We start from the raw sequence: 12,262 nt of genomic DNA on the forward strand, positions 1-12,262 counted from the left end.
ACCGTTTATGGGGTTGCACAGAGTCGGGCATGACTGAAGCGACTTAGCAGCAGCAGCAGTCCTTTACAGGAAATGTTTCTTGACCTCCCTGGTCTAGCACATAATTTACCTTATATGGCTACTTATCAGTGTTACCCAGTCGCCACTTCTGAACATAGTTCAAAAAGATGCAGCAAAAGTTGTTTTTTTGTTTTTAATTTTTTATTTTATGTTGGAGTATAGCCAGTTAACAATGTTGTGATAGTTTCTGGTGAACAGCAAAGGGACTCAGCCATGCATGTATCCATTCTCCCCCAACCTCCCTTCCTGTCCAGGCTGCCACATAATACTGAGCAGAGTTCCCTGTACTATATAGAAGGTCCTTTTTGGCTGTCTCTTTTAAATAGAGCAGTGTGTACATGTCCATCCCAGACTCCCTAACTATGCCTTCTGATCCTGCCCCGGCTCCGTAACCATAAATTTGTTCTCTAAGTCTGTGAGTCTGTTTCTGTTTTGTAAATAAGTTCATTTGAATCATTTCATTTTAGATTCTGTATCTAAGGGATGTCATACGATGTTTCTCTTTCTCTGTCTGACTTACTTGACTCCATGTGACAATCTCTGGATCCATGAATGCTACACCCAAAGGTTTTATATAGTGATAATAATGCTGATGACAATTGCTAACATGGTATTTACTTACTATGGCCAGGCATGTTCCTAACCCTTTTAAATAAGCATCTACAATAATGCCTGCCATCTCAGTATCTGTCAAGTGTATTCAGTTAGTAATAGTAAAATCAGCCTATGAACACAGGCAATAGCTGGATGGTGAAGAAAGTCTTTTAAATGTGATAACTTTATGGTAAGAAGAATGTAAGAAGCCATATCTGAGCAAAGGAGAGTTTAGTTATCTCGGAGTGTTTTACAATGTAAAAGAAATTCATTGCCCTCAAGTCAGTTTATTTCAGTGCAATCCCAATAAAAGTGGCAGTTTTATTTAAAAGGGTGATTTAAGCTAACTTTAAAGTTAATTTGTAACGGTAAATGTATAAGAATGGGCAAAGAGTGTTTGAAAGAGTGATTACCTCGCAAGATATCAGCATGTTATAAAGTGATACAAAGTTAAACAGTTGGTTTTTGGTAGAAGAATGAATAGCTCAATATATTACAACAGAGGATATCCAAAGTTGTGTGTGACAAGATAATACACGACATAGAATTTTAAGCCAGTGGGGAAAGGACAGATTTTTTGTTATATCACTCAGTTACTCATCTGAAATTCCATACTGGGATTGGTGGGTCACAGTATGGGTAGGGCTACACTGTTGACATTTGTCTACATTTTTCTCTTGAAAAAGAGTTGGATGAGTTTCTAGTCTACTTGGCAGACTTCTCAGATGGTGCAGCGGTAAAGAACGTGCTTGCCAATGTAGGAGATGCAAGTGACCTGGGTTCAGTCCCTGGGTTGGGAAGATTCCCCTGGAGTAGGAAATGGCAATCCACTCCAGAACTGCTGCCTGTAAAATCCCATGAACAGAGGAAGCAATCCATGTGGTCACAAAGAGTCAGACATAACTGAGCGCACACAAACACAGCATTGGCAAATATACCTTCCCGGGGAGTAAAATAGTCACCATGATAAAGCAATTTTGATTCTTGTTATTGTTGACCAGTCAGACCATGAGTGCAAAATGCAAAAGATTCTTATTTTTATTCCACTCTAGAGTTTAGCTGCTTTAGGATCAAACCCAGATGTTGTTCAGTCAGTCCGTCATGTCTGACTCTCTGTGACTCCGTGGACTGCAGCATGCCAGGCTTCCCTGTCTTTCACCATCTCCCAGAGTTGCTCAAACTCATATCAATTGATTTGGTGATGAATTAATTTTCCCCTTGATAAATCGCCATCACAGACGCCAACCGTGTAATTTATTCTTGAAGGAAATACCGTTTAGGGACACTAGAGGACTCCACCTTACCATGCAACAAATGACATCACAGAGGAAAACCTTAGAAGAAAAATTTCCATGGCAACAGTGAGTGGGTATCTTGTCCTGGGGGAGTTGGTGCCGCATGCAACATGTGTGACCCATGGGGACAGTTCATAATGAGCAGTTTCTAGTTTCTGTTGATGGGTGGATGTCACCTGTTGATGTTTTGAAATACAGACTGAAATCTGAGTAGGCTTTGTTGGACTTAGATTTTCCACTTGTTTTTCAGATTTGTGTCTTTGATTGGACGCCTGAAGCTGCTTAAATCCTGCGGCACTGGGGAAAAAAAAAAAAAAAGTGTGGTCATTACTATGAGCCATGGCAAAGAAATCCTCTTCCAGTTTGGGTTTTAAACTGACTTTTTCCAAATAACAACATCCTGTTTTTAAATTAATTGCATGCTGCTGTTTGCATTGTAAAGGATCACATGTGAATTCAGAGAAACTTTGGGTTTAGTAAAAAGAAAGGAAAAGATGTAGCCCCCAAATCTGTGAGGCAGAATCAGACTTTGAGTATGAAAAGATTTTAGGATAGTAACATGTCTTGGTATTTGTCTCTTACTGAAGAATTCTACAACCTGAGAGCTCACAGGTATGCTAAGGGCACTCTCTGGTGTAAACACCCATGTACTCCCTCTCGCATCACTCAGGGCCTCTCTGACTTCCTGAAAAGAAACAGGAAGAGAGCTAAGCCTGCTTCTTCCCTCTCCTTTTTTCTCCCCAGCTCCTTGGGCTACTACAGGCGGCGGGAGGGGAACCTGTCTGCTACTCTTTACAGGGTGCTCACCGACCCTCACCCACTGTTGGCACTCAGTTCCAGAACCTTCTTCATCCAAACTCTGTGGGCTCCTTATAGAATCTTGGAGTTTATAGGGAGGTTTGATGACTGGTTCCATCACAATAAGAATCTCAAGTTTGAAAACCCTCTAAATCCCTCCGAAAAAGTGGCTATACATTCTGCTTGATTAGTCCCAGCTCCAGGGAACTTCCTACCTCCCAAGGAGCCTGCTGCTTTCTTTTGTCCCTCCTGCCTCCTTCCCTCTCTTTCTTCCTTTTTTTTTCCTCTCTCTTTTTTAAATTATGAAACTATGATAATAATTTACAGGAGACTTGGAATATACAGAACAAAGTTACATATAGTTCCACTCTTTCTTCCTTTCTTCAAGCAAATTTGAACATAAAATTCCATACTTGGAATATGGAGATTTGGTGAGTTATTGAATTATATGTTCAAATTTGTTTTCTCTCGGGGTTTTGAAGACCTTGTTCCGTTGTCTTATAGCTTTCAGCGTTATAAACAGTCAGCGGTTGTAGGTAGCCTCTTTCTTCTCGACGGAAGGTTTCTGGATCAGCTTTCTCTTTCCCTCTCTCACCCCCCTATCCAATTCACCTGTGTTCTGAAACTTCTTTATTATGTGCTCTGATGAGAGGTTGTTTTTTTTTTTTTTTTTCATTAATTTTACTGGGTGTCAAAATAGTCTGTTGAAGCTGGAAACAGTGTCTCAGCTCTGAGTTATTTTCTTGTAATATTTCTTTCAGAACTCCCTCCCCTTCCATTATTTCTCCTTCTGTAACTCCTTTATTTGGACATTGAACCTCAGCCCTAAAACTTTTTTTTCTAACATTTCTAAGCTTTCCTTTTTTCTGGGAGATTTAGCTTTATTTCCAACTTATGAAGTTTTAAAAAATTTCTCTTAGCAATGTTTTAAATTTCCCAAATAGTTTTTTCTTCTCTGAATGCTGTTTGCATTTTTATAGCATCCATTTTGTTCATGGATGTACTATGGACACAGTGCTTCCTTTTGTGTGTCTGAAGATAATAATTGTTGTTATTATTTAGTTTTCTTCTGTTCCTCATGTCTGTTGTTTTTGTTTTCCCTCAGTTTTTTTTTTTTTTTTTTATAAAAGAACATGTTATTTCAATTTCTGCCTTGTAGGCTAGCGCTTTTGTTCAAGTGCTTGGCGGTTTAGTTATCTTTTTATATTTTGGTGAAACACTAAGATGATGATTGGGAAGTCTGAGATCTTGGAATGGGCTTATACATTAGTAGGCTCACTTAGCAGTTTAAAGGGGCCCTTTAACCTCCGTGGATGTCCCTAAATGGATGGATCTCCTGGCCTTTTCTCTTGGGCTGATCAGTTTTCTCAAAAGGGAATCCTATAGTGTCCAGCCATGGGAGAAATAATTACTCTGGAAATGAACTGAGGGACTGAGGTGGGGGATGGTCTCCCCAGTAAATCCATGGGCTTTAACTTAATCTCCCACTTTTTGTTACCATGACTTCTCCGCATCCTCCACTGGGTTGGGGGAAAGGTTCATGAGTCCAGATCTTGTCAATCAAGGTCACCCTTTCTAGAAGAGCAGATCTCTAGGTCTCTGCTGGCTCTCAGGGTAGAATCTTGGCTACATGGAGAAATTGCCCAGAAAATCTTACTCCCTTTAAAGAGTTTCAACCTTTCCCTCCAGCTACATCTCCACCTTATACGTAAAGGGTCTTTTGTCCAATTCACATTTCTGTTCTCTTCTGAGATTCTACGGAATAAATAGGTCTCAGGTTTAGGATTTCTCTCCTCACTGTGCCAAGTCTCCTTCAACTGCTTTCCAGCTTCCAAATCTGCTAACATCTCCACCTCTGTTGTTTCTTTCCTTGTTCACTTTGTTCTTTTAAAGAATGTATCTTTCCTTTAAAAGTTAAGTGACGTTAAGAAGGAAGTGAATGAATAACTGTGTTCAATGCACCCTGTGTCTTTATTCATGTAGACCACACGCGTGGTCACTAAGAAGAGTCTTTCTGTTTAGTTTTGGTTGAGATACAACCCACACATGTTATCTTCTACTCACTATGGCCAATCTTGTTTTGACTCGTGCCAGTGTTCTCTTTGCTCTAACCTCAAGTGAACTGAAACGTGTCCTTTTTGCTTCCTGTAACTGCAGCCTCCAAACATTTGTCCACAAGGCATAGCTTTTCCATACCTTTTCCTTTCCTTCTCGATACTATCTCCTCCAAGCCACACATCTCCAGTTCTTTTTTTTTTTCTGGTGTCCTAAATTGCTTTAATTTTTCTTGAACTTTTTATTCTATATTGGGGTATAGATTACCCCATTATACCCCAATTAACAATGCTGTGACAGTTCAGGTAAACAGTGAAGGGTCTCAACCATACATACACATGTATCCATTCTCTCCCAAACCTCCCTCCCGTCCAAGCTGCCACCTAACTTTGAGCAGAGTCCCCTGTGCTATACAGTAGGTCCTTGTTGGTTATCCATTTCAAATATAGCAATGTGTACATGTCCATCCCTGGAGAAGGCAATGGCACCCCACTCCAGTACTCTTGCCTGGAAAATCCCATGGATGGAGGAGCCTGGTAGGCTGCAGTCCATGGGGTCGCTAAGAGTCAGACACGACTGAGCGACTTCCCTTTCACTTTTCACTTTCATGCATTGGAGAAGGAAATGGCAACCCACTCCAGTGTTCTTGCCTGGAGGGTCCCAGGGACGGGGTGGCCTGGTGGGCTGCCGTCTATGGGGTCGCACAGAGTCGGACACGACTGAAGCGACGCAGCAGCAGCAGCACATGTCCATCCCAAACTGCCTAACTGTCCCTTCCCCTTAGCATCCATAAGTTCACTCTCTGTCACTGTTTTGTAAATTGATTGGTATCATTTCTTTTTAGGTTCTGCACATAAGGGATATTAAATGGTATTTCTCCTTCTCTGGCTTACTTCACTCAGTATGACAATCTAGATCCATTCACATTGCTGCAAATGGCATTATTTCATTCTTTTTAATGGCTGAGTAATAGTCCATCGTACATATTTACCACATCTTCTTTTTCCATTCATTTGCCAAAGGACATTTAGGTTGCTTTCATACCTTGGCTGTTGTAAACTATTGGTGCAGTCAACACTGGGGTGCATGTATCCTTTTGGATCATGTTTTTCTCTGGATATATGCTTAGGAGTGGAATTGCAAGGTCATATGGTAGATCTGTTTTTCGATTTTTAAGGAGCACCCATACTCTTCTCTGTAGTGGCTGTACCAATTTGCATTCCCACAAACACTGTAGGAGGGTTCCCTTTTCTCCACACCCTCCAAATTTTATAATTTATTGTTTGTGGATTTTTTGATGAAAACCATTCTGGCTGGTGTGAGGTGATATCTCATCATAATTTTGATTTGCAGTTCTCTAATAATTAGTGACATCTCTAGTTCTTCGATAGCTCAGTTGGTAAAGAATTTGCCTGCAATGCAGGAGACCCTGGTTCAGTTCCTGTGTCGGGAAGATCCAATGGGGAAGGGACAGGCTGCCCATTCCAGTATTACTGGGCTTGCCTGGTGGCTCAGCTGGTAAAGAATCTGCCTGCAGTGAGGGAGACCTGGGTTTGATCTCTGGGTTGGGAAGATCCCTTGGAGAAGGCAAAGGCTACCAACTCCAGTATTCTGGCCTGGAGAATTTCATGGACTATATAGTCCACGGGGTTGCAAAGAGTCAGACACGACTGAGCGACTTTCACTTTCTATTTCTTTTGACTTTTCTGGTCTGGCCTAATTTAGTTTCTCTTTACTCTTCTGCTAACCCTCATCTCAAAAAGCTTTAGTTCTTTGAGGTCTCTCTTAAAATGTAACCCCCAAACTCCTGGCATGGCCTGGTAAATCCAGGATATGGCAATATTATTCTTAGATTCTCTACCTCTGACCAACTACCAGGTATGGTCTGGGGAACAGAGACCTTGGCATTAAGGCTGGACCTGAATGAATCTTCCCAATAGAAAGAATGCAGTGTGCTATAATGTAGCATCCTGCAAACTGCAAAGTTATCAGTGGTCTGAAGATTCTTGCTACACATTTGAAAGTTTTGTGTCTGTACACACGTATGTATGTATGTTATTCTGGTAGGTATATGTACAGTTTTTATATAAATTATGGATCATACTGATGCCTGCCTGTAACTGAGTACCATCCTCAGCCACATTTCAAGCAATAGCTACAAACGACGGCTGGCTGTCATTTTGCACAGCACCTTGTACATTTCTAAGATTGCACAAAGTTCCATCAGGTAGTGTTGAAATAGAGCTTGCGGTGCATTTTGTTCATGGTTATGTTGGCCCCATGGAATTACTTTGTCATGTGCAAAAGAGCTGAGGTGTGCTTGCGAATTTATGACAAATGAAGGTCAAATGCATCAAGACACATAACTGATTCCTCTTTGATAATTGCAGTAGGGGAAAAGCAGTGGATGGACTGAGTCATCACACTGTGTGCATGAGGTCAGATAACCACAATAAACGCAAAAGATTTTACACTGTGGTCATCAGGACACAGTTACATTGGGAGTGTTGGTTTAGTTTCAGTCTCTTGGTGTCATCGCCTTATAAAATTAGTATTGTTAATTTTAATATTTTTTATAGTTTAATTGTGTTAACTTTTACAAACCACATCTTTGGTTATCTTTATAGTTATATACAATCAATGAGGTTGAGTTTATTTTTTGTGTGTGTTTGCTTGTTTATATTTAAGTTTGGTCCCCTCCTTTGGTGATAGAATTGAGATAGAATTAATTCAGGTAGAAATAATTCTGATGGAATTACTTTTCCTACAAAAGAGGTCTCTAGATTCTTTGTTGGGAATATTGTAACAATAATGTAGTATTATAACAATAATATAGAATAATAACAATGTTGATGGATTGGTGGCTGCCTTGTATACATTCGGTGGTCTTCTAAGAGCTCTGCACGTTGTATCTCATCTACTTCTCCTCATGTCCCCATTAACATTGGCCCTGTTGTCCTCATCCTAGACATGAGGCACTGAGGCCCAGCATTTAAGTGACTAGTTCAAGGTTATGTAGTGGTGAAGCTGGGATGTGAATTGGGCAGTCTGACTTCAGAACCCACCTGCTTGGCCCTGATGCATCGTCCGATAGAGGGCACAGGTGTTGCAATCAAATGCTCTCTCTCTCTCTCTTTTTTTTTACATACTCTGGGCAAAATATAGACTCTTTCTAAGCCTTATTTATAAAATGGGAGCAATTATGTTGTCCTCATAGGGTTGTTCTAAGTGGAAAAAATGTCCACAAAGCCCTTAGCACAGTACTTGGCAATATTTTTCCATAAGGAAGTCTTTGACTCCCCATTTGCCAGCTGGGGGCTGGCCCAACAGCCATGTCAGTCAGTGAAGTGACTGCATTCTCATGATGAATTCTACTCCCGAAGCTTCATCAGCAAAAGAAATACAGAAGGCAGAGGACTCGGAGATGGAAATACACGCCTTTCCTGTCTTCCTTGGAGGTGTCACCCCACCTGCCAGATGGGCCCCCAGAGCAACTTGCACCCTCTGAGTGCGCTTCTCTGACAGTGAGTCCTGGGCTGTACACGAACTGCCTCAGGGGGTGCCTACTCCAGCCCCAAGGATCTCTGGGCTCTGGTTGTTCAAGCCTGCTTTCAACTGTTGTCAATTTAAAAGGCAGAATATGGAGGGAGCCTCTTCATGCAGTGTCTCCTGATGCGGCCACAAAGACCTCGTGCAGGAGGTTCTGGGCCAGGAATACACAGTAGGTATGCAGGGAACCGTGAGTCAGCTTATCTGATGCTAATAGCTGTGTGGTTTGATGTGTAAGGATTTAGCTAATCTCTATCTTTCTCTCACTCACATACACACCCACCCACCCCAAAGACACACTCAGGACTCTCTGGGCCCAGGGCTTTGTGGGAAACATAGAGAAACAGACAGCCAGGACTCTTCCCCATTGTCAGCCTTCATGGAGACCCGCCAGCATCGCTGCAGGAATGGCGGCGTCCAGGCAGTTCAGTTCCAGGCCCGCCTTCTGACTGCGGGCCCCTTCTCTGCCAAGATGGCCCCCGGAGTGAGTGAGAGTGGGTTTGGTGAGTTAAAGGGGCCACACAGGTTGACCCCAGGGCTGCCTTCAAAATACCCCGCAGCCTATGGACTCCTTGATAACTCTGGGATGTTAGAGCAACTCCAGGTGCGGACTGGACAGGTTGTTGGCTCTTGGTCACTACTCCAGGGGTTAATGGGGACAGACCATTCCCTCCTCACTGCCTCTCTGGTTGCTCTCTACCTCCCACCTTCTGCTATTCATCCCTTTTGCTCCCTCGTGGCCTCTGGTTTGACACTTCCTCTCTTGTTCCACAGGTTTCTGAGTCTTCCTAAAATTCTCCAAGACAGAGAATCTGATACCAAAGATTAATCAGTCCCTGTTGGGCAAAATAATTCCCACCAAGCCTTATTGTTGACCAGCCACACACATTGATGGGTGATCATAGCTGGGTGCTCACCTATGGTCCAATGCATTCCTTCATTGAGCAAATATTTATTAAGCCCCTTCCAGGGTGGCAGGGTTGGTGACAAAAGGCACGTCACTGATGCAGCCGAGATCTCTCACAGGTACTGTGATGCCAAGTGCAACCTTATCTTGGCTTCAATACATATTTATGTGTAAAGAAACAGAACTCAGGGTAAAATGAAACAAGAACCATTTATTATTATTTTTGGCCCACCATCCATTCAAACCTGCCTTGTGGGGCTAATTCTTCCAGCTTCTGAAATCTCCTAGATCCTGTGACTTTTCTGGTTATTTTTAGGTGATTGAAAATGTCGTCTGGTCACTTCTTGTCTTCCCTTGAGCCTCATTTCAGCAACTTAACTGTGTGGTGTCATGCATGCATGCTGAGTCTCTTCAGTTGTGTCCAACTCTTTGCGACGCCATGGACTGCAGTCCACCAGGCTCCTCTGTCCATGGGATTCTCCAGGCAAGAATACTGGAGTGGGTTGCCATTTCCTCCTCCAGGGGATCTTCTGGACCCAGGGATCAAACCTGAGTCTCTTATATCTCCTGCATTGGCAGACAGGTTCTTTACCTCTAGTGCCACCTGGGGTGCCACGTGCTGTGTGCTGGCTTAGTCACTCAGTCATTCCTGACTCTCTCCAGTTCTTTATGACCCCATGGACTGCAGCCCGCCAGGCTCCTCTGTCCATGGGGATTCTCCAGGCAAGAATACTGGAGTGGGTCGCCATGCCCTCCTTCAAGGGATCTTCCCAACCCAGGGATCGAACCCAGGTCTCCTGTGTTGCAGGCAGGTTCTTTACTATCTGACGTGAGATAATCGCAAATCCGTTCAGAGCATCTGTTCTCTCTCCTCTGGTTCAGTTGGGCTGAGTGCACCGTGTAGGTGAGAAGGAGAGAAACAGGCAGGTTTCCTTTCCAGGCTCCATCGCTACCCCAGGCTTCCGCCATCTTTTCTGGCTCAGTAACCATGGTTTCTGCCCTCTCTCCCAAATCGGAAGAGGGTAAGTAAACAGGAAGGACTGGCGGGAGAAGTCTGCCTCGTCTTGGGCTGTCTGGGTGGATCCTGGCATTTCCTGGGCTGGGCGGGTGATAAAAGCTGATGCCTCTTCTCCTGGGAGTCCTGGATGAGTGTGCCCAGGACAGACGCTCTGAATCCTGAAATCTGTGGCTGCACTTTCTGGACACGTGCAAAGGCCCTGTCCCTCTGGCTGTCCGTGCCCGGCTGCCGCTTCCACACCTCAGCATCACTGGGCAAAGCCCCAGCCGAGCAGCTGCGTCAGGTGGTCCTGCTAACAAGCAAGTTAAGAAACTGGAGCAGCGTCACCAGCCCTGCACCAAGATTCTTAAAGCACTTAACAAAAAATACCAAAACCCCACAACTTCCAAACCAAGGACCAAACCCTAGAGAGTAACTTCTTTAAGAACCCCTTTCTTTTGCTGTAAAAGGTGTAAAGGTTTTTAAATTGTATTTTTTAAACATTTATTTATTGTATAATATAATTGCTTAACTTTTCACACCTAAAAATAACATCACCCTTGATGGCCCACATCTTTTTCACAGGAAGTACCCATGCCTCCTCATTTGTCCGCATGAGCAGGGAAGGCTCCCTTAGGACAGCTGAACTCTTGAGTCCATGTCTTCCTAAAAGAAACCCAGATGTCCCTTTCTCAATACCTTTGACCAGGACTCAAGGAAAAGTTCTCCTTTCTGTTGGCAAGATGGAGTCCATGTGGAAGTACAGCACGGGAGAGAATTGGGGGTGGTGTTACAACGGCCAGGCCTCCACGAGACCATCTCTCCATGTTTCTTTTCCCTAGACGTGGAACAGGTGAGACCAGGTGTGACTTCTGACCCTAAGAGTTGGTGTAAAAGTCTTTCTAGCCCTGATGGGGAGATACAGCAGGAAGGCTGAGTATAGTCTGGAACAAAGCAAGATTGGATGCTGAGAGATCTGGATTCTAGTCTCCACTTGGTGACTGTTTTTTGTGTCTCTGAGTTTCAGATACCTAACCTTTTTTTTTTTTTTTTAATTTATTTAATTCAGTCCAGTTCAGTTAAGTCGCTCAGTCATGTCTGACTCTTTGTGACTCCATGAATCGCAGCATGCCAGGCCTCCCTGTCCATCACCAACTCCCGGAGTTCACTCAGATTCACATCCATCGAGTCGGTGATGCCATCCAGCCATCTCATCCTCTGTTGTCCCCTTCTCTTCCTGCCCTCAATCCCTCCCAGCATCAGAGTCTTTTTCAATGAGTCAACTCTTTGCATGAGGTGGCCAAAGTACTGGAGTTTCAGCTTTAGCATCATTCCTTCCAAAGAAATCCCAGGGCTGATCTCCTTCAGAATGGACTGGTTGGATCTCCTTGCAGTCCAAGGGACTCTCAAGAGTCTTCTCCAACACCACAGTTCAAAAGTGTCAACTAGAAGATGGATAAATGCAGAGTTGGTTTCTGCCAAGCAACAACCTGAAGCAGCTATAGATATACATATGTTCCTCGCTTTGTGAACCTCCCTCCCACCTCCTACCCTTCCAGGTTGTCACTGAGCACCAGGTTGAGTTCCCCAAAATATATATTTATTTGGCTGTGCTAGGTCTTATTTGCAGCATGTGACCTCTAGTTGCAACCTGTGGGATTTAGTTCCCCGACCAGGGATTGAACCCAGGCCCCCTGCGTTGGGAGCGTGGAGTCTTAGCCACTGGACCACCAGGGAAGTCCTGATTCCTCACCTATTGAATAGATACATTTACAGTCCAATTTCAGAAAGCTTTTGTAAGAAAAGAGTTTGATGTGTAAGTCCTTTGTACACTCTAAAATAGGAAGCAAGTAGTAATGTCATTAGTCATCCAACAGATTCACCATTTATTAAAACTTGATTATGAATTTGACATGATTTTGGCCACCGTGGAGGGGAATGCAGAGTTGGATGTTACTATTTCTGAGAGCCGATTCTCAAAAGTGTCTCCTGCTGGGGTCCTGGTGG

General features: G+C 43.5%; 1 long non-coding RNA gene across 1 annotated transcript in view; it reads left to right on the forward strand.

Moving 5' to 3' along the window:
- The first annotated feature begins 735 nt into the window (after positions 1-735).
- Positions 736-12,262, forward strand: part of LOC147361164 (uncharacterized) — a 71,448-nt gene continuing 59,921 nt past the window's right edge. The window contains exon 1 of the long non-coding RNA XR_015139848.1: positions 736-2,561. This is a non-coding gene — a long non-coding RNA (uncharacterized LOC147361164). The remainder of the gene's footprint in view (positions 2,562-12,262) is intronic.

Source organism: Bos grunniens, chromosome 13 (genome assembly GCF_055505025.1).
Source record: "Bos grunniens cultivar Pamir isolate PY7600 chromosome 13, Bosgru_T2T1.0, whole genome shotgun sequence".
NCBI classification, from domain to species: Eukaryota; Metazoa; Chordata; class Mammalia; order Artiodactyla; family Bovidae; genus Bos; species Bos grunniens.